At 39.0% G+C, this 25405-nt stretch overlaps 1 protein-coding gene across 4 annotated transcripts in view; it reads right to left on the bottom strand.

The window, feature by feature from the left end:
• slc8a2b (solute carrier family 8 member 2b) overlaps positions 1-25405 on the bottom strand; it is a 264636-nt gene that overhangs the window by 182089 nt on the left and 57142 nt on the right. The window lies entirely within an intron of this gene.

Genomic DNA, 25405 nt, shown 5'->3' with positions numbered 1-25405 from the left:
TAGTAAGTTAACAAACATAATATTATAGTAATCATGCTGTTATACTGCTTATTCCTAATGCAATTACAGTTGAATTTAGCACTGTGGTAGGCTACTTTTAAAATTGCCAGAATATGACACAGTGACAATTGCCGGTTAAGCCGGTTTGCAAAAATCAAATTGGTTTAAGCTCGTACACCGGACTGCACCAGCAAAACTGGAAAAATCAACCCAACATTTCAACACATTTTCCTTACACTACACTACACTACACTACGTTTTTACAAAGTGAAAAGTGAATATGATTGGATTTTTTTTAGCCTCACATGAATTTCATGAAAAGCTGCACATCCTTTGCAAGCAATATGGGAGCAGCTCCAGAGTGAAGGAACGGATTTTGCTCAGAATTGTTCGATGCAGCATGATGTAAAAAGATTGGAGAGTAAAATATTTACAACTATGTTTGAAGGTAAACAGAAGCCTTCATAATGACACAAAAAATAGCTCTTTACCTGCAATCATTATCTAAGACAAAGGTGTCTTTTTCTTTCTTTTCACAGCAGGTGTCCTCAATTTGAAATGGAGCTCTTGAATGTTTAAACATGCAGGATCAGGAAAGTGTGGACTGCACCTAAATTAGGCTACCTCACCTATATTCCCTCCTGAATTATTGAGAGTCCAGGATTAGATCTACAACCATCTATAATTATCTTGGACCCCCTGCAGGCCTTCACCTGTCACCAAGCAGAGATTAAATAGATGAAATAACAGTTTTCAACTTGAACTTTATTGTCCAAGAGGGGGAGATCGCACTGTCTGCCAGGTAAAACACAGACACACAGAGAGTGAGACACACACACACACACACACACACACACACACACACACACACACACACACACACACTGAGGTGTGTAAACATGACAAAATATGCAAAAAATGACCTCAACTCTGGGTCAAAATCATCACCTCCACTGACCCACAGCAGCAGCTTCATATTTAAATGATCCATTATTTAAACCCTGGTGCCAAGGCAGATGGCAGTGCAGGGATGAAAAGCCTCGAGACTGAGAGAGAGAGAAAAAGGAATGAAAGGACTGTCGAGGATCATGATGAGGACAAAAAAAACACTGCAGGAATGACATCTACAAGCCACAGAAAGAGCGGTATGAAGACCGTGAACGCAGCCGAATAAATAACTGTAGAGGCACGTGTGAGGCACAGTGACGGACAGAGAGGCGGAGGGAGAGACGGGGAGTGGTAAAAGGAACAAATAGCTGTAATAAATCTTTCAGCTTGTAACTGAGACACAAAACACAGGCGCTCTGGGGGAATGGTATGTAACATTAGAAGGAGGAAAAGATAAAATTAATGAAAGTTAGAGAACAAGAGACTGAAAAAGAGATACAACAAAATTAAGAGGAGACTGTGGAGAAAAGGATTCATTTTGTGAGGAAACACAGGGGAATCGCCCTGCTACAGGAGCTCAGGCGGAGAGGAGGGACTCAAAATAATTTAATAACACTGAAGCGTTCACTCTATCCCACTGCTGCTGTTACTACCATTGTCATTATCTCCACAGTTCTTACCAGCTATCACTGTTAATAAAACTGTTGATGTATTCAAAAATGCTTACTATACCAGCTCTATATATTTATTTTGCCAAAATGTAGCATGTATACTGAAATATTTTTTAAACGCAACAGTTTTGTTTTTGCTTCCATTTTTCACATATTTAAATTAAAGAGCAAAGACTTTATAAGCACTAAGTAGATATATTTTTCTCAAATTCTGGTGGGAAATTTGTTAAAATCTGTATTAATGAGCACTTCTTTACTACACTGTCAAACCTGACAAGTTGGTTTTACTGAAAAATATGTAGGAAACCATTTGCCTTAAAAAAAAATGTGAGTGAATATAACTATTAATCTTAATTTATGTTTACTTTATATCTAATTGTTAAGTTAGGTCAAAATTTAGCTGCATTTACTACTATTGGAACTACTAACAAAATTGATTAGTATGCAACCAGCAAAATAAAGATATTTATAGCACAGAAAAATTGGTTTATCCAAATGGCTAAATCTTTGAAAGACTGATTTGATTAGATGTCATTTTTATGTTGCAAAAACTTCACAAAATCAAGTAATAACATTTTTTTTCATAAACTTAAAGAAAACATAAATTAAGATTAATGGTCATATTTACTTATATTGTTCAAGGCAATCAGTTTCCTTGATTTTTTAAAAGTAAAATTAACTTTACAGTGCAAGATAATCCATCCACCTGACAGGTGTGGAATATCAAGATGCTGATTAAACAGCGTCATTACTACACAGGTGTTCCTTGTTTCTGGTCACTAAAAGCTCTAAAACTTGCAGTTTGATCACACAACACAGCGTTTCATTGACAGGATGACTGCAGGAATGTCAGAACTACCAATAAGAGTACACAAAGGGTTACTATCAAAGTCTTGAAGCTAGCACTGGGCAATATGGCTTAAACATAACTGTGATATTTTTAAGCTATACTCCTATACACTGGTGCTTTTATTTTAAAGCACTAGGCTCCTCTCGGGCTGGAAGTGTTGTTTAGTTGTGAACTCGAAGCGTCCAGTCAACATTTAGCTGCAGAAAGTTAAACTGTTACCTTGACGCCTTTAGACTTATTCTCTGTGCGCTGAAAACAAACTAACAGCTTTCCAGTTAATATATATCTAAAATGTTTGCAAGTTTCACTGGTGCTCCATAGTCATGAAATGTGATTAAACAATCCTGATCAGAGCTCTGTAGATACAAACACACACCTCGCCTGCTCACACTATTGTTAATCTCATTAAAGGTTAAACTGTTACAGCATCGCCACAAAATGTGAAGATGTATTCGTTGTGAGCAGGAAACTAAAAGCTCTCCAGTTCATATATTATTAATATTTGTGTGTCAAACTGGTGCTTCATGGTCACAAAATGTGACAAAATAGTCACTGTGTGGAGCCCTGAAAATACAAAAAAACACACCTCATCTGCTCACACATCCGCCTGGATAGGCTTAGGAGTGTGTGTGACGAATCATGTGTATCTTTCTCATGACGGTGGCTTAAAAATGATGTGAGAATTTCTACTTGATGTTTGCAATAGTCATTTTAGACATCCCACGTGGAACAAGCTGCAATACATCAAGTATATTCAATATATCACCCAAAAACAAAAACAAAACCAAAGTGTTAACAGAATATTGAAACCGCACAAAATCTAATCCTTCCTCCTTTTACCTGAGACAAAGAGCTGTTTGTTTGTGTGTGTGTGTGTGTGTGTGTGTGTGTGTGTGTGTGTGTGTGCGTGCGTGTGTGCATGGGCCAGGTAGATTTGTATAGTCCAGGTGGTCTCTCAGCTGGTGTCGTGTTCATCAGGATGCTGCACCTCCATGCACCACTCACCCTCACACTATCAGCTCACCGCACCCACACACAAACACACACATTCAGACAGCGAAACACACCCATGCATATCTGTCAGGAAACATGAACACACACACACACATTTGGAAAAAGTCCTTCCTCAGCAGATTTATCATTCAAAGCAACTACCCTCATCTCATCAGCATTTTCACCTCAAACCTTTTAATATTATACAAAAAACTTCAGAGTTGAATTAAAACAGCTGAATGTGAATATTTTAGTTTGTTTTAACACAGACAAAGAACAGCAGCAACAACAAAAACGCATGATCAGAACAATCGCAACAACATTCGCTACATATATATAAAACAGTGTGAACACTTGACTCCCATCTGCTCCTCCTCACAGCTAAAGGCATTACTAAACAACATTTGCACTTCTCATTGGCTAATAAATGATGAACACATCATGGTTTAATCTGGAAATAAAGGAAGTGATCTATGAATAATACATCTGTTTACTCTCCCTTCCAACTAGTTTATTATTTTTTCTATTCTGTACGTGTGTGCAGTTCAGGCCTGCAGGCTACAGTTTCCATAGGAGCCATCTGCAGTCTGGAGCTCCCATTGGACCTATGGTGTGTGTGTGTGTTTGTGTGTGTGTGTGTGTGTGTGTGTGCGTGTGTATAACAGCTGTTTGTAGGGCCATATATATCCACAGTAGGTGAATGTTCAATGGGACCTTTCTTGCTATCAGTTGTGAACTGCTTAGCAGTTGTGCCCATACACTGATGTTCATGCTTCTGAAGTGCCCTTCAGCAAGAAAGGGTAATGTGGAGGTAGAGATGGATATGCAGTAGCTGTCATGGGGATAGAGAAAAAATGAAATTGGATGACATAAATGGAAAATGGAAAAGCATGCATGAGTGTCTGCATCAATACGGGAGCTGGGACAGTTTTGAACAAATATGAGATAGTTGCAATGCAGCATGAGCAGACACACTAATTAAAAATTTAATATGAGTAAGATGTCAGCAGATTTAATGTTTTCTCATATTTAATAATTAAAATATATTTGAAGAAGTAAATTCAACTCTATTCTTCTGTGGTGTTTGGGTGTTGGAACTTAAACACTCACTACGTCTACATGTAAAAAATATTACAGTTTTTGCCCTTAGTCTGAAAAGATGATATTCCCATTAAGCTGTTTAGACTGCTAATGAACATGAACATTTCAACATTCCTCCCACTGGTTCTTTAATGTGTATATAGTTTTGTTTAGCACCAGCAATTAATGCCTGTGAAACATGGCCATAGAGTACGATAATTTTCATCTGAAAATTCTAAGGTCTGTCTGTGTAAACAAAAAAACAAGTCACAAGTACATGAGCAATTCTTTGAAAAAATATATATATATATATATCTACTTTTGTTTCTTGTGTTATTCTATTTAATGTATTTATGTATTTTATTGTTTTTTCTATATATATCTGGGACCTTATTGATTGATTTAAAATACCATTCACATAGTAGAGCAGGCTGTCTTTATTAGGAATCTAATGGTCCATGGACTTGAACCATGATGTCTTCTTTCTTGCAACTGTCTTTTTGTAAATCTTCTGGCTGCCAGAAAAAAATACAATTAAATAAACAAAATAGAAAATGAATATTTCACTAATATTCCTGTTAACATGCAGCTGTGCATCCTTTGATTAACATTAACACACTCATGTGTTGTTTATCACATCAAATTATGGGAAAGTTGTTAATCTGCTTCTTTGCATCAAAATGAGTTAGGGTTGCAGAGTTGTTAGACTGTACAAACACAGTTTTCCTCTTTCATTACTTCAACCACCTTCTTAAAAAGGTTGGTGATGCAATAATTGTACATATCCAAAGACCTGTTGATATCCAAGTCTTTCATAATGTTTAAAAGTCGACATGTTTCTTCTTCCAACCAGAAATGTTGGTTTTTGTTTTGGGCACCTACCTCTACCCCACAGCCTTGCAAACTGTTGGAGCTGGGTTTTGTTCAACACACCCATGACTGTGCTGACTGTAAACGGGTAAAACGCTGTGTGACATAAACTGCAGTAAAACCTCCAACTGAGACACAGATTGTCCTCTATATAGATGTCCAAGAATGCTCCCAAAACCTGAATAATATCAACGTATCCCACGTCTTAATCTGAAAATGTTTCATTCAGAAAAGGCCTTGTTCAAACTATCCAAAGGGAAAATGCTGTTTTCATGGCTCATATCAAATACAGAATATTATCATATGGTGTTTTTTGATTGTTCTTTTTACATTTTTTTGCTGTGGTGGCTAAAACATTATCAGCAGAAACACTGTGATGCATCGGGCTGGCGACTGGCCCGCTGCTTTGCTGCAGTCCAAAACAGACAGCTCTTCTCTTACCTATTTGGCAGAGTCTTTCCCGGTGCACTGTGCTGATTATGATACAGTGACACCTAATCAGCATAATGCTGCAACTGCAGTTTAAATTACAGAAAACCACAAAGTGAAACACTTGTTAGAAAATTGTGTTTTCCATGATGAAACCCAACAGATTTTTTTCAAGAGCTGGAAGCATGACAAAAAGTGATGGAGGCAGCCAAACAACAACAATAAAGAAACCCTGCTCAGAAGGACCAGCCAAGGAGGGACCCCTCGCCCAGGACAGACTTACAATAGATGCAATAGAAGGCATGTTTCAGGGTTTCCCACATATGAATTTAATTAAAACATCTGCCGTCACATATTGATTTTAGATTTTGGAGCTGGACTGTTTATTAGAAACACTGTTTGAATATATACCGTTCGTTAAAATACCCATTATTGCTAAGTCTAAAAGTTTGCTTTCACTCGCCACTGCAGCAGCTGCTCCTCTCATCCGTCAGTCTAATCAGCTTTGACCGGATCGACGGATCAATTATCCACTCCATGAATAAACTCCTCAAACTGCCGCTGAGACATTAAAAGAACTCAAGAGTTCTGTCTGTGCTGCATTCACAGACCTACGAATACCTCAGAATTTGGAGAGAGGATTAGTTTCTAGTTCTGTGGGAAAAACTGTAAGTCTACAGAATAAGCAACAAAATAATTGGGCTATAAGGATATTTATCTTTCTCGGCTTAAAAAAGCAACGTAGTACTGCTGTTTTACGTAGTTTACCATCATTAACAACTACACCTTGGACCTCCTGTAATGGCGCAAATTCCCCCCAAAAAATGGACACGAGTCCTATTTTTGACAGGCTCTGATTTTTTTCCCATTATTTTACACCAATTTATTGCAGTAATCATGTCTGTAAAATGTGTTTTTGGTCTCTATGCATGGCTGCTGTGCCAGAGTCACTGCACTGCTCAGGCCCAGCTAGCAATTTTTGGTTCTTAAAATGATGCAACCAATGCAAATTTTCTTTTAGTTCCCAGAATGTTCTGCTTAGTTTATATAACATTCTCTATCAAAAAATGTTTTTTAAAAAATGTTTTTGTTTGTTTGTTGGTTTGTTGACATATCACATTACTTTTTCATAAGGTCTATAGTCTCAGGCCTCAATAACATGTTCTAAATGTTGCTTTCAAAATGTTCTTCCTTTGTTATCATGCAACACTGTGGGAACGTTTTATAAAAAAGAACATTCTGTGATCTGTCACCTCTGAACATCACCAAAACATCCTCAAAATGTTGCCATTATACCATTATGTCTTAATGTTTCTAAAAGGTTAAATGCTAAAAACTATTTGAAATGATAAACATCCTTAAAAGGTTCTTTGAACATCTACATGATCCACATGTTTTCTTTAAAACATTCTTGCAACTTGTAGGTAACATTAGCCAATGTTGTGGGAACGTTCCCAGCTCGCTGGGGAGCAGTTCCTGGGGGCTTGGCTCATGCAGTTTAAGTATTTTGGGCCATGTTAGCTATCCCAATCACCAGCATGATCATCTGGCACTGCAACAAATGTTAATGTTTGTATCTGTACTGGTACCAGTTTCTACTGAAAAGAATGCTGTTTAAACTCAGACATGATTACATTTATTTTGGGCATGATAACTAACAAACTTATTTTTTCTGCTGAGGTCACTGAATCTTATTTTCAGACACTTAATCAAATGTTTGCTAGTGAGGACTCCAATATGGCTGCCAGAGGATGAGTAATGTCCTCTACGGGCTTTTATGAATCATTGGGACAAATAAAACTTGTATGCTATTACCTCAGAGGGGGTTAAGTGTCATGCTTCTGATTGGCAGAGCTGAACACAGATTCACACGCTCATACAGACTGATTCACACACTCTGATGTGGCACCAACACGCAGAGACAATGCAGCAGCAGGCTGTGTTGCAGCAGTGAGCAGCAGAGGCTGCGTCCATTTTTAACTCTATTATTGACATGTGAAGTAGGAGGAGGTCTCAGCGGAGCGTTACCTCCTCAGCCTAAGCAGCGTTAGAGACACTCTTCTGCATATTGCCACAGCAACAGCACTGGGGAGGGTGTGGCATGATGCAACGCATGTTATCCAATGTTACACAGCATGGAGATAAAGCCAGTTAGCGTAGTGATGCAAGCGAAAGAGGCTGCTGATGTGAGACTGGGCTGGGAGAAGCAAACATGTGGTTATTGGTGTTTTCTCCAGAATAAGCAGAGTGCACTGCCTCTACTTGTTAGGAAAAGAGTAACAAGTCTTCACTCTGTTGGTTCAAAAGAATTAATTTGAATAACGTGGTAAAACACACACAGAGATGTTCTGTGAGTAGTTTAAAAAATGCCCGGAGAGATAACAGAGGAAGGGATGTTGCACTGCACCAAGACACTGGGGCAGCTGCAGGCCAAGAAGCACACAGCCGCTGTGAGAACAGCTGAACAGTTTCCAAATATGGAAGGTGCGTTAAAGAAAAAAAAACAAAGGCATGACTTTCAAGTTCTCGCTACTTTCATCAGATACAGTACCTGATCATTTTTGGCTCTGAGAGAGTGTCAGGCCTTTCCTTTAACATGTCATATTTGATATGATGCACCATTATAGCCTCTTCTATCTATAAACCAGAATGACTGCCCCACAGCTGTATACCTCCACGAACCAGTCAAGTTGCACTGAGAGTTTATGTCCATGTCTATGAAAACACGAAACACTTCACCCTAATCATTTTAGTATCTGACGAGATTTCTCCTCTTCTGTTCCCGAGATATGACGCTGAGTAACATCCAGAAAAATTAACATTATGATATCACAGTGAAGTTGACCTTTTGGATATAAAATGTCATCACTTCATAATTTTGACCTGTTAGACATGAGGTGTTATTATTAATTAGTGTGAATTCTGGAATTATAACCAAAAGATACATTTGTGCAGTCACAGTGACGTGAAATTAGACCTTCAACCTCCAAATTCTAATTGCTTCATTCTTGAGTCCAAGTGGACGTTTGTGTCAAATTTGAGGAAACTCAGGACATTCATGAGATATTTCGTTCACAAGAATGAGACAGACTAGGTAACAGTGACCTGGACCTTTGACCAGCACATTCTAACCAATTTATTCTTGAGTCCGAGTGGACGTTTGTGCCAAATTCCAGGAAACTCTCCCAAGGCCTTACTGAGATATCATGTTCACAAGAATGAGACAGACAAGGTAACAGTGACCTTTACCTTCAAAATCCAATCAGTTCATTGTTCAAGCAGATGTTTGTGACAAATCTGAGGAAATTCCCTGAAGGTATTCTTGAGATATCCTGTTTATGAGAATGACACAGACAAGGTAACAGTGACCATGACCTTTGATCACCAAATTCTTAGCAGTATACTCTTCAATCCAAGTGAACTTTTGTTCCACATTTGAAGAAACTTCCCCAAGGCCTTGAGATATCGCATTCACAAGAATGAGACAGACAAGTTCACATTGACCTTGACCTTAAAAATCTTTCCAGTTTATCACTGAGTCCAAGTTAACATTTGTGCAAAATTGAAATAAATTCCCTCACAGTATTCTTGAGATATCACATTCAAGAGTATGAGACAGAGAAGGTCATGGTGACCTTAATATTTGACCTTCAAAGTCTAATCAGTTCATCGTTGAGTCCAAGTAGACATTTGTGCCAAATCTGAGGAAGCTCACGCTCTGTATTCTTTACATATCCCATTCATGGGACAAATGGGACCAAAGGACAGTCAGACAACCCAACAACATAATGTCTTGAGGCATGAAAACAAAGTCAGGGAGGATGTAGGCTGGTCGGAAAGAGCAGATATGACAAGGCCCACCTGTTCCACTTCAGAGGAGCTCAACAACACTCACACACAGTTAATCACAGAGACACAGTGACGGGATTCACCGACGCAGCTCTACTCAACCTGCAAATAACTCTAAGCTTTTGTTTCAATACACATGAAGTGAAGTTCTGCGGATCAGGATGCGTCAGATGGTGTCAGGGAGAACATCACCGAGAAGAGAGAGCTCACTTCACTTTAATGCTTCTCTCCACTTCATAGAGCTCAGTGTAGTTAAAAAACCAAACCCAACTGCACATAAGTAAGATAAAACATTAAGTGGGATAATAAGGCTCTCAAACTTGTGGTTGAAACATTAATTAGGGCAAACGACCTACGCACTGCAGCCCACACCGGGCCTCATCAAAGAACCGGAGAGCGATGACTCAGGGTAACAACCCGGAGAAGTGCTGCAGACTCCTGCACCGACAGTGCAGAGCCCAAACCACCTGTAAGGAGGTGTGTTACTGACAACCTCACTCATGAAATATTTAGACAGACAAGTTAATACGGATACTGTGATCACGATGAAGCTCACCGAGGTGGGTGGACAAAACAGAGCAGTACCAGTGTACTGGACAGGACTAGTATTACGTAAGGACCCGTGGATATTACAGAAGATGTTTGTGATTTTAATCTCGTGCAAATCACCACCGGATTTGTAAAGTAAAAAGTCCAGTGCAAATTACCTTCCAGGGATAATATTAGTCACGTGCGAATCAGCATCTCTGATCCGCAGTTTTTTTTGCTGTTTTTTCCTCCGTCATGTGCACATCACTTTGCTACTAGTTTAGTTATGTCTTGGGGGGGGGGGGGTACTACAAAACAGATAAGGCATTTTTAAGAAATCTAAGCACTGAGGAGGGACTTGATTTTAATTTTGTTACAAGATAGCTCTCTGAGTGCCCTTCTAGTTGTATACATTACCTGAGGGGCTCCTTGTTTAGATTTCTACATAACATAACTGTATAAGGATTTGAAGAAGGGTTTGAGAACTGGAGAGGGTCTTAAGATGGGATACCAAGGCTATAAAAAGAGTAACTGGTCGGATAGTTGAAAAAAACATACTGTTCTCCTCTCAGCCATGACAATAACATCTGTAGTTGGACTCAAGTGGGTTTGGTGTTATTTGTCATTTTCATCATCACAAAAGAAGAAAAATCTTAAACAGAAACTCTTAATGCCTTAAAATGGGGCACTGCTACATTTATTCTGCAAAAATAAACATAAATAATGAGAAACACTGAGATAAGACAAATAATTCCTTATATTTTCTAATAAGGTCGATATTTGTGGAATCCAGAGCAAACCATATTGTAAACCAAAACATCCACACCCACCCCATCTCTCTTCAACAGCTTCAAAAAAAAAAAAAAGAAGTCAATAAACTCATGTCCAAAAACAAGCGTCCCCTGACAGACAGATGGCTGCTGCTCTGATGTACAAGTCAAATCTAATACCAGACGCACTCAAACTGCCGACATCCTCGCAACTGCACTGCTTGATAATAAAGAGGCAGAATAATTAACATGGATCATTTATTGAGCCTTTAGACTCAATGCTGATAAGTCTTTAATCCCAGTGCCTGATGGCTGAGAGCATGACACAGACACACTGGCTGTGTGAGAGAAAGAGCGTGTGTGCATATATATGTGTGTTCTGAGTGAGTATATGTGTACGTTTCATAACATACTAGACTCAGGTGGTATCGCGGTATACCAGAGTATTTAGAAAAAGACTGCCATATTTTTATTAAACTCATACGGAGATGCTGTATTGTGATGATGTAGTTCACATAACAGGCCACCAGAGGTCAGTCTCTATCGGTCAAACAGGCAGCTTAGCTAAGAAACGTGATTTCTACTAGTGATAAGCAGTGTTAATATATTTTTTAAATTTTCTTAGTCTTTAAACAAAATTACTAATTAGTTTTAGTCCCATTTTAGTCATTTTTATCCTTCATAGTTTTAGTCTAGTTTAAGTCAAGGAAAACTCCAGTTAAATTTCAGGGAAGTATAAAAAAATAGATACCGCCCAAGCCAAGTACATGTAAACTTGTGTGTGTGTGTGTGTGTGTGTGTGTGTGTGTGTGTGTGTGTGTGTGTGTGCACATGTGCTGTAATTCTAACAGGTTACCAACTAGGTGTCTTGGTCTTTCACAATAGTTACCCAGCAGCTAATGAGACTCTCTCCAAGGCAACACCGGCAGGAGCTCACAGTTTGGGATCCATCACACACACAGAAAATAAATGTGCGGCTGCATACACATCCTGCAGTCCTTTAACACATCTAAACACATACACAAAATCCCCTTTTCATCAACACATTTCTGTGTCTTACAAACAAAAGTGTCTTTCACACAAAGTCTGCTCCCCACTTTGTTTTCCTGTAAGCCTTTTTCAGCTTTGAAGACTCGACACTCTTCCATCTTTCACTTTTTTCCCTCTTTTTGTTGAATTTGCGATCAAACGTAATTCCTCCTGCACTCATATACCTGCTGACTGTGCACAGTGCAGAACACTGTTGTTTAAATGCACAGGGATGACTCATCTGAGTGCATTTAAATGAACACACAGCATCTCAGAGCATTTAACACGATTAAAACTCATCCAGAAGCTCCAAGATGAGAAGCAAGTGTTAAAAACCGTATTTTACCAATTAGACTTTTTCAAATTCCAAAACCCCAGAAACTGAACTGGGATGTACTAAATTTGGCACAGCGACCACATTCAACAATACAACAGTTTTATCTGTGAAGGCAGAAAGAGGATGCTCCTCAACAGTGAAGGCATGAGCCCCATCAGATGGCCTCAGAGGTAAGGATGACATGATGGTAGTTGTTGTGACAATAAGAATATAGAAGTGTATCAAGAGAACTCTCTTTCTCTCTCAAACTCAGATTAAACAGTAAAACCAGGCAGTGTGGATGGAATATAAACCAAGATTGTTACAGCGTTACCTATTTCTTGCCTCATGTTTTCAGAAACACATTTTGGCTTTACTGTACAACTGTAATACGAGATCATTTGTTACCAGACAGCCGCCATTGTGTCAAACTGACAAGTCCGCATTACATCTACTACCAGCAGGAGAGTTTATTGGTCTGTTGCAGCGCAGTGCATTCTGGTAGTTGTAGGTTTTCTACCTATTTAGCAAAAGCAAATCCCACAGCCCTTTCTCTGTTTTCTCTGGTCATGTAGCACCATTACAAAAGCATTTGTGTCTCTCTACTGCATAGACAGCCAAGTTTCATAATCAGACCATCTTTCCAGCACTGAAATACATCTTTGACTACATCTAAGCTTCCTCCGCTCCACATATCTTTCCTTTTCTCCTTTTCCCCCCTTTTCTTCCCCTTGCCTCCTCTCCTCTCTCCACAGTGAAGGTTTTACAGATGGTCTGCTGCTGATAAAGCAGAGCTGAACAAGCCGACCAACTTGGCTGCTGTCAGCGCAAAACCATAAGAATAAATGGAGTGATAAAAAAACAGAGAAGTTTACTGCAGTGTGAATGAGGAGATGTTTGCATGGATGTATGGATGGCCACTGCAGAATGGAGTCATTTAAGTGCAGAATATGCAGAGTAAAAGAATTTTTAAAAAATTACAGAAATTGTCCTGTAGCCGTTAGGTCACAGGTCTGATTCCTGCAGCAGTCACACTCTTATCTCACCTCACCACACTTCAGGCTCTACCCAGTGTATAGAAACTAAAGCTAGCCCATCATCCCTTCACCTCTCTTACCTCCCTCTTCTCACCTCCCTTACAGTCTCTCCCTCCATCACATCTGTCCACAGCTGAGACAGCACCGGTTAAATCTCTTAATTGATCTCATTTCCTTGATATTTTCCCCTCCCTAAATAAAACGGCCCTGCCTGTCTCTCTGGCTCTTAGCCCACACTGAAATTAAGCCATGAATCCTCCTCGCACTCAGCAGCAGCAGCAGCCCGCTGGCTCTGATGCAAAAGAGAAAAGAGTTGACAGCACAGGTTTTTCTGCTGGAGCCCAGAGAACCAGGTCCAAATGTGCACTTAAACAGAAAAATGACCTGAATGACTTGACCAGAATAATGCGTCTGACTGACGATTGAGTGATGAGTGGAGGAAGACAAAGCGGGGATGAATGTGAAGAAAGACTGGCAGGCTTTAGAAGAATAGATTAACCTGGATTGGACGGCAATCCTGGCAGTAAGTGGAGAGAGAAAAGTACAAAGAGAAGATTCATCCACTTTCTTAACAACATTTTAAACTGCAAAGAAAAAAAAGAAGAAAACTCCAGTTTACAATTTATCTAAGACAGCGGCTGCAGTGTAACAATAGCTGCTAAATGTTGTCTTTATGCAGAATGAGAACCATTTGAGCAACACAATGCTTCCCTTAAAAATAAATGGCATGAAATATTTAACAAATTGTGGCATTTGTGAAGGACAGTTTGCACCTTGAGGTTTTTGCTGACATAATGTGAGCAATTACAAAATCCAGACTGCAGGCTTTTTTCTGCTTCAGTTAATCACTTCGATGTACCCGAGGGTTGGTCAAACACAGAGAGACTTTTATTTTAAATTCTGCTTATATCAGAGTTCCCCAGGGACGACGTGCTTCTGCAGAGCAACCCGAAGGCTGATGTCTTCCTTGTTCCCTCGTCATAAAGCCTATGCGATTTTTGGATTGGGTCATTGCAGAAAATAAGCTCGTTTATGACACTTAACATGTTTTGTTCAGCAAGATAATCTTCACAAATGAACACCACTTTCAGGATTTTTAAGCCTAAATGCAATCACCAAAAGTTTAAAGCTAATGCTAGGCTAAAATGAACTACACTACGGTCTCATCACCACCGCTACGAGGATGTAAAGCCGTGATCTGCACGGTTTGGCGTGATGACGTTCTGTAGTGTCATTTACCTCAAGCAACAATCTTCTTTAAGACACATAAAAGCCTCAAAGTTCACAGGGGAGTATTCAGTGATGTATTTTATGCTGTAAAACAAAATGTGAAAGTCTCTTCAACTTGTGTTAACCAAAGACCTTATTTTAGGCTTCTATTGAAAAACCCATTAAAAAAAAACATTGACTTTGAGACAAAGGAACTGGAGGTGCTAAAATACTAATGGATCTCCGATTGTTAAGACTCATTACTGGGGTTCTCTATATCTACAAAAACTATGACCTCTAGATTCACACCTGTAAGGGCTGGGGTGATGTGTGGGCTGTAAGACCAGCAGAGGTGTGCACAAAGCTGGCTGTGACAGCACTGAAAAGGTGAGGCTAATTAAAAATAATGAGCTGTGACTCATTGGCCCCAGTCAGACAAATATTCCCCTACATATACACATATATTGCAGACAGAGTAGAAATTGTCACGTCGTTTTGATAAGCCACCACGATTAAGGTTGTCTTGCTCTTTCCTGCAGCTCTGCACCTCTCACAGACACACACACAAAGCAGGGCTTTGCAGAGCTCCAGACCTTGACTATTAAGTCACATTTTGCAACCATGGAGCACTACTGCAATTTGCAAATACTATTAATATATGAACTGGAGAGCTGTTTTGAATGTTTACATTGAATGAAATGTAGTTCATTCAATAATTCTGTAATTTAATTAACATTAGTATTGAGGATATTTAAATGTCGAGATATATATCAGGTATTGCTATGTATCCCTAAAATATCGCAATATTATTTCAAAGCCATATTGCCCAACCTTAATTCCATGCAGTAGTGATTTGATTTCACTTTGTCAGAAAAAAAAAAATCTTAAAGTTGTCTTCCGTCCCAGGATGTCAACAATTTCATGTAAATACATTTAAATACAAAAAAGTCAGACACAACTTCTTACAAAACAACAATATTACACAACAAACGCTACAAATTGCAAACAGTGGATGCAGATGCAAATATTGCAGGTTTTGGGCAGGCAGGCGGGTCATTAAGTGACAAAGTAGCAGCCTGAGTACGTTATCAAAAAGTTCTGTACCATGAATATGTTTATTTTTCATGCATACATTTTGCCAATAACACTGACTTTATTTACTTAAGTAAGGTTCTGAATGCAGAACTGTTACTTGTAGTGGAGTATTTTCACAGTGTGGTGTTATTGCTTACAGATCTGAGTGCTTCTTCCACCACCGTACACTTTTATATGATTCAGGATCTCCTCTCAAAAACACAAAATGCAAATGAGGCATACCATTAATGTGACTCCAGAGGCTACACTACATAATGCAAAAATATTGACCTGCTGAAAAAAAGCCACAGAGGAAGAAACAAGCCAACAGGGGCCACTTAACATGCACAGCGGAACATCGTACTCTTGGGGGCCAAAATTGAACTAACATGTTAAATTAAACACAGACACACATGTGACTGCATGTAACAACAGACACAAACACCTGATTGTCTTTCACACTCACAGTAATATATATACACACACACACACACACACACACACACACACACACACACACACACACACACACACACACACACACACAATACCCACTACATCGTCCTGACTCATCAGAAACAGCACAATTATTATCTCAGGCTGAGTACGGTCACTTTGGGAGAATCCGACTCAAACTGAGACAAACACAGCCATTACTAATTTAATGAGACACTGCAACATGGGCCAGAGGTTTCCCCACTCTGGAGGAGACTTGTGGTCTGAAACATCATTATAGTAAATCAGGCTACCAACGGCATTAATACCAACGGATTTAACATCGCTGAGCTCTTGTTTGCATCGCTTCGCTGGCTTTCAGAGCAAAATGTAAGAGCTCCACATGAACACAGCAAAGCTTTTATTCTGTTAGAAAGAAGCAGCAGAAAAGTCTACAAACACAGAGAGACAAGGACAGAGTCACATTTGATCCACCTCTTAGAGAACTCCATCTTTTAGTGTAATGCCAACAAGGATATGGGGAAGTCTGCCTCAGTCTTATAGGGCCCCTGGTGAGATCTTTGATTGGCTGCTCCAAATATTAACCCAAATGGCATCAGTTAAAACAGAAAAGGTTGAAATAATTATTTTCATATAAAAGCTGAATATCGATCAGGGGTGGATAAAATCCTGCTGCAAGTCAACCCACCATGGAGTTCATTTCCATCACTTTGATTTAAAAAAATTCTACAATATAGTCATATTATTTTTAACACTTCTTTTTTCTGGATTGCTACACTAAAGTGAATTGTCCTACTTCACTCACTCTAGGTATATGTGTGTCAATGTCTCAGCCAGACTGTATTTGTAGTAACATTAGAGCACCATGAAATGACAGTAGCTACATCTGAAGAACGGTGCACGGTACACTGAATTTTCCAAAACACACTACAGCTAATGTTTCACAATAAAAGCCTTTTCAGGGAGAAATTCTAGCAATTGCCTAATTTGACACAGATACAGGAATTAGTGAGTTTGCATTAGCAGCAGAATGCCTTAGCACAAAGCTGACGGGTGAAATGGGAGCAGATCACAAGGTGTATGCATATGAAGGAAGCTTCTCATTAAAATGCGACCAAATCAAACAGAGTGAATTATAAATAAAGGCCTGTCTCTAATAAAAAGCTTGCCTCATATATAGGTACGTGGTGCCCTCTGCAGTTGAGGTCAATCTAAACTGCCTTCTAAACTAACAACATTAATTTTGAGGGGATGATTACAAAACATCAAGTATTATAATACTATATCACCTGCCGTTTCAAAAAACAGGACAGACAATCAAAACTAAATATCTACAAAACTACAAACATATCAGCAATGACATTAAAAGTTTAAGAGGGAAGTCAAACAGCTTTGTTCAAAGAAACAGCAACTAATTTAGGTTTGCTTGCACTATTAGATATTTTGGCAAAAAATTATACAAAAGGTATTTTTCATAACTTTCTCCCATTAATCAAGAGTGACTGAATTGTCTACAACCCCTGCAAAATATCAATGTACATGTTTACTCTTACTGTCATGAAAAAAGCACAACCGCAGGTATCAGTCACATGGTCAGAGAGCACAGGATAAAATCAAAGTATAAACGGCCTTAAAGAGTTCTGATGCTGATGAGGTGGACGGTGTCAAACACTGAACTTGTATCTGCAGCTGAAGCTTTGGTGCAGCGTCATCAACACATACACCTACAACATCTATGGGCTGTAGGAAAGAGTACAATTACACACCGAAAAAAACAAATCCTTGATTCTGAATTATCCTCTGGAGGCCATGTTGGATGTTCTCTTTGGCAAAAGTAAATAGCAGATTGTGTCTTTGAATGTAAAACTTTTTTATTTTTGTGCTCCTTTTGATCCAAACTGCTCATTTCAACACAGAGTTATTCTGCTGCATCTGATCATCATCTGATTCACTGAGACATGAATGTTTAGTCAGCTGTCACGGCCTTCTTACCAACAGTGATCACAGAGTCTGTGTTTGTTATACTGACATGCCAAAAGGGCTGCTAGATAGGTTTTGATTTTAAGCACTCTTGCATCTAAAGCACTTTGAGCTGCATTATATGTATCAAAGGTGCTGTGCACATAAAGATAATTATTATGTCTCTGCAAGTATGAATTTCCTAAAGACAGTTTCTAATTCATGATTGATTGCCCTGTTAAATTTACCAAGCGAATCTAAATTAAGTGAGCCTGTCATCTTTGTAATCTAATTTAAATCCAATGTAAATGGAAATAATTTTAAATAATGTAAAAAAAGTATAACTTATTGGTCATTCATGCCAAAAAAGATTAATAATTCATCTCAATTTGACCGCTCTCTATCAGCCCATTCAAAAAATAAATTGAAAATGCACTGCAGTATATCTTCTGCTTTACTCTTTTAAAAAGTGATGGAATTACTAGTCATGCGTGTACGTATTGTGCATCTGAAAAACACATCTATTTGCTCTATAACAGCCCAAAAGCTTTGAAAAAAAAACAAGGTTAACAACATGCGGTCAAACCCATTTACACACATTCTCTCCTGCTGACATCCTGCTAATCAAAAGCTTTTACTGGCGCATCATGACACGATAGAGCTGCATATAAACACTGTGTATATATATATATATATATATATATATATATATATAGTATAATATTTTAAAGACAAAATAAATAACTTAAATGAGCACTATGTGGGAATTAGTGACATCCAGTGGTAAGAACTGACAGATTGAAAACAGCTGAAACTTTTTCAATCTGTCAATTGTGAATTTCTGGTTAAAATTCCTTCAGTGTTTATTCTTCAGGTGTTTTTTACTGGGAGCCAGTTTATCTGCAGAGGTCTCTTCCTCTCCAAACAAACGGACCTGCAGATTTACACTGGTAAAAACACTAAATAAAGAAGTTTAATGTTACAAATTAGTGTTTCTCCGATGACCTTTGGCTTGTTGCAGACGGCCTACTGGCCCAGCTTCAGAATGATTTTACTGGGAGCCAAATTATCCACAGTGGTCTCTTCCTCTCCCGAAAAATAAAAAAACAGAACTGGTGATGTAAACCAGTGAAAACACTGAATAAAGCAGTTTCACGTTAAAAATAAGTGTTTCCCGGAAACTATTTGGCATGTTACAGAGGGGCTACTAACTACTCTGGCAAATGCAAATGCTTGAAAGGCTCTATCTAGAGGCAATGCTTCATTTGTCTGTTCCGGGCTACTGTAGAAACATGGCAGTACAACATGGTAGTCTCTGTAGAGGAGGACCCACTCCCTATTTAGACATTTAAAATGCTCATGTCAGGGTAACAAAAACACAATTCTTATTTTCAAGTGATTATACACAAAAAAAGCATACTTATTGTATTATATTCCATTTCTGCCAATTTATCCCCTTAACACTGAAGCTTTAAAACAGAATTTTATCACACAACTTGGGAATTTAAACAGCAAAAATATCACCGTCACTACTGACAGGTGATTTCATGGGTAGAACATATACTCACTTAGCACGAACAATTTCATAACAGGAAAAGTAGTGGATTACCACTCTGGATAATACAAAACTGAGTAAGTCAAATAAAAGGCCGGATTAACATCATCCGCGTAGAGAGTTCAGCAGTCTCTCATGTAATTTGGTCAGGTGGCTATTTTGTTCTCTTCCCCCTTCCTCTGTTTGAGTTAAAGCTTTCGAAGCCTCAAGCCTTTTATCTCTCGGTTTCTATTGTTTTAAACCAGAGCAGCTCCATTACCAGAATCACTCAGAGAAAAGAGGTGGTTTCGCTTTGTTGACCCAGTATAAATGCAGCGGTTATTGTGCATATTAATGGGAACACTGTTTCTGAGGCTATACATCATAGAAACACATTTATGCAAATCTGAACTGAAGTTAATTAAGTGAAAAATTGTCTGCTAGCTGATATGAGTTTCTGTTTTACATGGAACATGTGTGTGTGTGTGTGTGTGTGTGTGTCTGTCTGTCTACGTATCATCATGTTTGACCTCATTTACTTGTCACCCCCCTAATTGTTACAGCACACTTTATTCAAATGTTTTAAGAACAGAGATTGGTTTATTTGAGGTTTTTATCCCCTGGGGACACATAAAATTCACTCTGCAATCAATTTAGCATTCTAACAATTATCACTGTAGCCTGGATCCAGGACTGATGTATTATTTATTTCTGTCCTGAAAGTCTATTAGGGGACACCTCGAACATTTCTGCCACAGTCACAGGTTGTCACTTCACTTTATTTTTGATTAAGTGCAAAGCCGACATATTCTAACTCCAGGATATCCCACACATATATTTATTTGTTGCGGCCCGCCACAATTACAACATTTGCTGCCATGTATTAATTCTATATTTTGGGAGCTGGACCGTTTACCAGTTGTTGTAATATGTATACTGTTTGCTTACTGATTGCACCACACTCTCGGAGTGCAGAGCATACTCTAGGCAGAGACAGAGTTGCAGAACAGCAGGTGCAATGAGAACTTAACAGTTTATTCTGCTTGTTCTAAAAGTTTGCTTTCACTCACAAATAGCTGGTCCTCTCATCCATCTATCTGATCAATTATCATGCCTGCAACTCAAACACCACAAACTGTTGCTGACCAAAATAAAAACAAAAAAACTATTGGAGAGCTCTGCCTGCCTTGCGTTCACTGACTAGTCAACCTCCCGTTGTCTATGGGAAACTCTGCATTGGAGGTAAACCACCAAACCACAGTCATGTGTTGCTTTTTCACTGCGGTAATAAAAAATACATACTGCCACAGACGTATAATGCAGGTTATTTTTATACAACATCTATTATTGCAACTCAGGAAGAGGTCCACCTACGTTACGCTCACAACCAGCAAAAACGTCCAACTTTAGTGAAGTAACACAAACACAGATTCTTAATTTTGGGGGAAACAATGCACTCTCTACTTGTTAAATACTAATGCTTGGTCATGTCTAAATTTTATGCTCTAAGAACCCCTTTTGTGTCATTTTCACCCTCAAGGGGGACATTACAATTAGCACTTGTTGCATGAATTGTGTCTTTCCAAAATACACTTCCATTTTCACAGGAAATGTACAGTTTCTGCTGCTTAAATGAATAAAGTGTCTTTTTTAAAATTAACTTAGAATGTAGGTTAAAAAAAATGTATTTAGGTTAGGGCAACGTGGTTAAGTTTGATAAAAACTACATGGCTTATTTTGGCTTAAATAAGTTTGTTACTGACAATGTAATATCATGTGGTGTATATTAATAGCAGAGTATGTTACACATATGTGCACACTTCACTGTTATTTAAAATAACTTGATTGACTTTGGGTTTCGCGCAGGACATGAACAGTGGGCTCCAAAGTGAAAGTGTGAGGATTTTGTTTAAACAAACTCGCCAACCGTTTGTAAGGCTGTGGGATGGAGATGTGTGCCAAAAGGAAAAGCCCACATTTCTGTTCAGAGTAAGACACACACCTACTTTTAAAATTTTTGAATAACTCATATATCAACAAGTTTTGGATTTGTACAGAGGTGTCGCAGTATTAATCTTTACAAGACAGTGGTTTACCGAAAGAAAGAGGGAGGCTGTGCTTGCATGCACCAACAAGTCCACAGCTAGTAAAAAGCTTCTTAAAAAATCCTATTTTGATGCCAAGAAGCAAAATGCAGCTCAAGCTGTTCCAACTGCATGTAAACAAGAATATCAGTGGGACATTCATTTTTAATAGCCATGTAAACAGCTTAGTAGGAATGATGCCTTTATCGGAATAAGAAGAAATACCGGAATGTTTTGTACACACAGTGTAGCCAATGATGATCAGCATAACAGTTCATAAGCAAGAAAGAAAGAGCTGTAGTGTTGCATTGGAGGGTTTATTCCTTAAGACACAATAAGTGTCATTCAGTCTCAAAAAGCTTTGCGACCAATTATTTTTTAAGGGTTTTTTTTTTGTGTGTGTGTTTTAGGTGATGTTATTATTGTTGTCTTAACATTGCAATGTTGTGCTATTGGGTTGACTTAAAGACAAGATACACTGCAGTTATGCTGCAATGTATTTTCTGTCTCTGGAGAGCAGCCCCATGTTTGGCAGATGTTAATGAGCATGTTTAAGTAGTCAGGTCTGTGTCTATACTTTAGACGTGCTGAAGGAAATAAATCACTCTGGTTCTGTTCAATGTTTTAAAGGATATGTGTCAAATTTTGTCCCTTTAGGGCAATTTGAGTTGTATGGCACAGAGACATGAGCTGTGTCAGGGTTTTGGCTAAACAAACAATACTTTTGGGAGGACATATCTAGTGTTGGTTTTGGTCTTTCCATTCCAGTTTAAAGCCTTGTGGTTCTACTGGGCAATGACTGAGTAACAGTGTGACAGAGCTTAAAGAGAAAAGAACATTTGGGCCGTGCGTCTCACTCCCTGGGTAAATAAAGTTAAAAAGTAACGGCTCCAATAAGCTCAGGCTGCGTCCCTGCTCCCACAGCTGTCAATCTTTTAAGTAAAGTAAAGCTGTGGTGAGAGGAGCTTGGATACTCTGGTGACTCAGTCTCATCTCGGCTCATCTCATCCATATCTTGTGAGTTTCCCTCTCACTTTGTCTTAACTTTATACCTGTTGCTTAAAGACACACACACAAACACACACACATACACACACACACACACACACATCACTGTTCAGTAAACTGTGGTTAAATACCAGATGTGTTTTGTGTCTTGTCTGCAAAGTTTCCGCAAAACTTTTGCATGTCTGAATGCTGCTTTTACTCACTTTGTGAGTCTCTTTTTGGAGTTTTAGCAATGTCACTAAATTGCATAATGTTGCTTTAAACTCACAGTCAGGCTACATTGCAGCAGCCAGTTTAAGTGGGCCAAAGGTACTGTATAAGTTCACAGTTACTATAACCGAATGCATGTGAGTGACCATCATGGCCAAGGTAAAAAAAATATGCGAAATATTTCTTTTTTCAGTCATTTAATTATTCATGTCTTCTATGTCTGTCTATCTTTACACACACACACACATACATACACACACACACACACTTCTTATTTATATTTAGTACTTAAGCAGTCTCTTTTTCAAACTGTCAGTACATTTAAAAGACGTTAGAAAAAGTTAAATTACTGTGTTAATCCGACTAAAACTGGAATTTTAAAATACATGTAAACATGTTAGTCCATCTGAAATCGTACTTGAATTTCTGAACTTGATCTGAACTGGCTTAGGCATTCCTTGCATGCTCTATTGTCTCCACGCCAGTCTTTGACCCGTAAGTCGAGCTGCATAAATTTGTAGAAGAAAGTCAGGACAAACACAAGAAGAACAAAAAGGAATGAAACCAAAACAATACAAAGGTACAAAGTAAAGCGTAGAGTAAGAATGAAATGTGCAGCACTGAAAAGTTATCCATGTTTTCACTGTTCGACATGCAACCTGCTTGCTAACCTCAGTCCAATAACAACTAGATGAAAGGGGGCATATCACCACCTACAATGGCAGAGTTGGACATACTTCTGTCAATAAATCGATTTTTCTCTGCCGCTAGTAGTCTAGTTAAATGGCCTAATCAGGCTGTAACTGTAGCTTTGCTTGACGGTGCATGTAAACCTACTTTGTGTCAACTAATTTGGAACGATGTTTGAACGCTGCTTGGACAGACGGACAGTAGTAGTAGTAGGACAGCTGATGAATACCTGTGACTGCTGCAGTCATTTGTCCCAAGTTATGGCCACTTTTAACCTTTCCCGTTACAGACAAAGCCAGATGTTAGTGGGTGTTTAGTGAGCTTTGGTCCAGTGGGAGATGAGCTCTAGGGGGGCCGTGGGTGTCGAACACAGCTGAGATTAGGTGCCAGGCGAGGTACATCTCCTGTCAGGTCGGCAGAAGAGTCGTGACAGAGAAGTCTCCGGATTATTCTGAGTAACCAGGACAGTGTTTCTGGAACAACACACAGCTATTGACTTTCCAAATGTGATTTCTGCAGCACGACTTAAATGCCATTCATACGTACGCTGCCCGTGGTTTGTCTTTGCCCACCAGGCCCTTCAGCACAGACAATATTGTCTTTAAAAAGTATTTAAAGCTCATTCAAGCCTCTGTACACAATTGAATGTTATGTATTATTAATTTAATTGATATAAAACATTTACAATGTGCGTGTGTGTCAGGATGTGTGTGTGTGTGTGTGTGTGTGTGTGTGTGTGTGTGTGTGTGTGAGAGAGAGAGGAAGGCTGCAAGTATAACTGAGAGAGAGAGATTCAGAGTGACTATGAGTGCCGCTCGGTGCCAGGCTGCAGCGCTCTAAAACAAAGCCTTTAGAGAGGTCCGCGACAGGCTGAAAGGAAGCGAGGGATGATGGGATGAACCACTGACAGAGAAAACAAGTGAGAGACTGAGAGGGCCGCCGGGAGCAGACACAGAAATAAAAGAGACTGCGGCTGCGTAACAAGACAAGGACATGGAGTCAACGAAATACGCAGCAAACAAGCCTAGACACTCTCACAGAAAGAGATCTGACACTCACACACACAAACACACACAAACACACACACACACACACGGGGGCGAACCACTGGACTGTGTGGTATTTTTGAGGCAATAACTCAAAAGAGCAGCTGGAGAGACTTCACAGGGAGAAAAACAGCAAGAGAAAGAAAGCACGAAGAAAGTAGAAAAAGTTTGTCAGAGAACAAAAAAAAGTTTTCGGCTGTATCAGTATCAGTTTAGTTGGCGCAGTCGGGGTCCTGACACAGACGGTGTCAATATATATACTCATATTTTGTCTTCTCACACAATAGCTTGACGCTGGTTGGCTGCTGGAATACAGTGTCAACGTGTTCCACTCGGGAGCAGCTGCTGAATCACGTAAAAATGTGTACCGATCTGGTTTGTTGTTTAGCTTAATATTAAACTAGTTTAATTTAATTTTAACAGCCTGACCCTACACACACACACACTCAGAAACTGATAGCAGATTCTGTCAGAGATGTGAGGCAGGCAGTTGTTGCATCTCCAAAAATCCATCTCTGGACAGGAATCGCCTGAATATCACAACACCTGCTGCTGCTAACTTTCATCTCTCTCAGCCCGGGGCAAAAATCAGGACAGCAGGTAGTGAAACTGATGATGCATATAAGCAACAAGAAACTCAAAACATTTATAAGTACAATGAAAAAAATAGGTAGAGCCAAAACTGGCTGTCTACAAAACCCTGAGCACACTTTGTTTTAGCATCACTTATATTCACCTTCTTTTGAATAATCAATGAGTCAGTTGCTTTAACAGCCCTTAAAATTGTTCTGTGTTATGAGCTGCCCCTTATGACTGAACTGAGTT

This window comes from Plectropomus leopardus, chromosome 6 (assembly GCF_026936395.1).
Source record: "Plectropomus leopardus strain MGB_pleo_1.0 chromosome 6, ASM2693639v1, whole genome shotgun sequence".
Classification (NCBI taxonomy): Eukaryota; Metazoa; Chordata; class Actinopteri; order Perciformes; family Serranidae; genus Plectropomus; species Plectropomus leopardus.
Note: the sequence above shows the minus strand (reverse complement) of the source record. Positions and strands in the feature narration are given on the sequence as shown.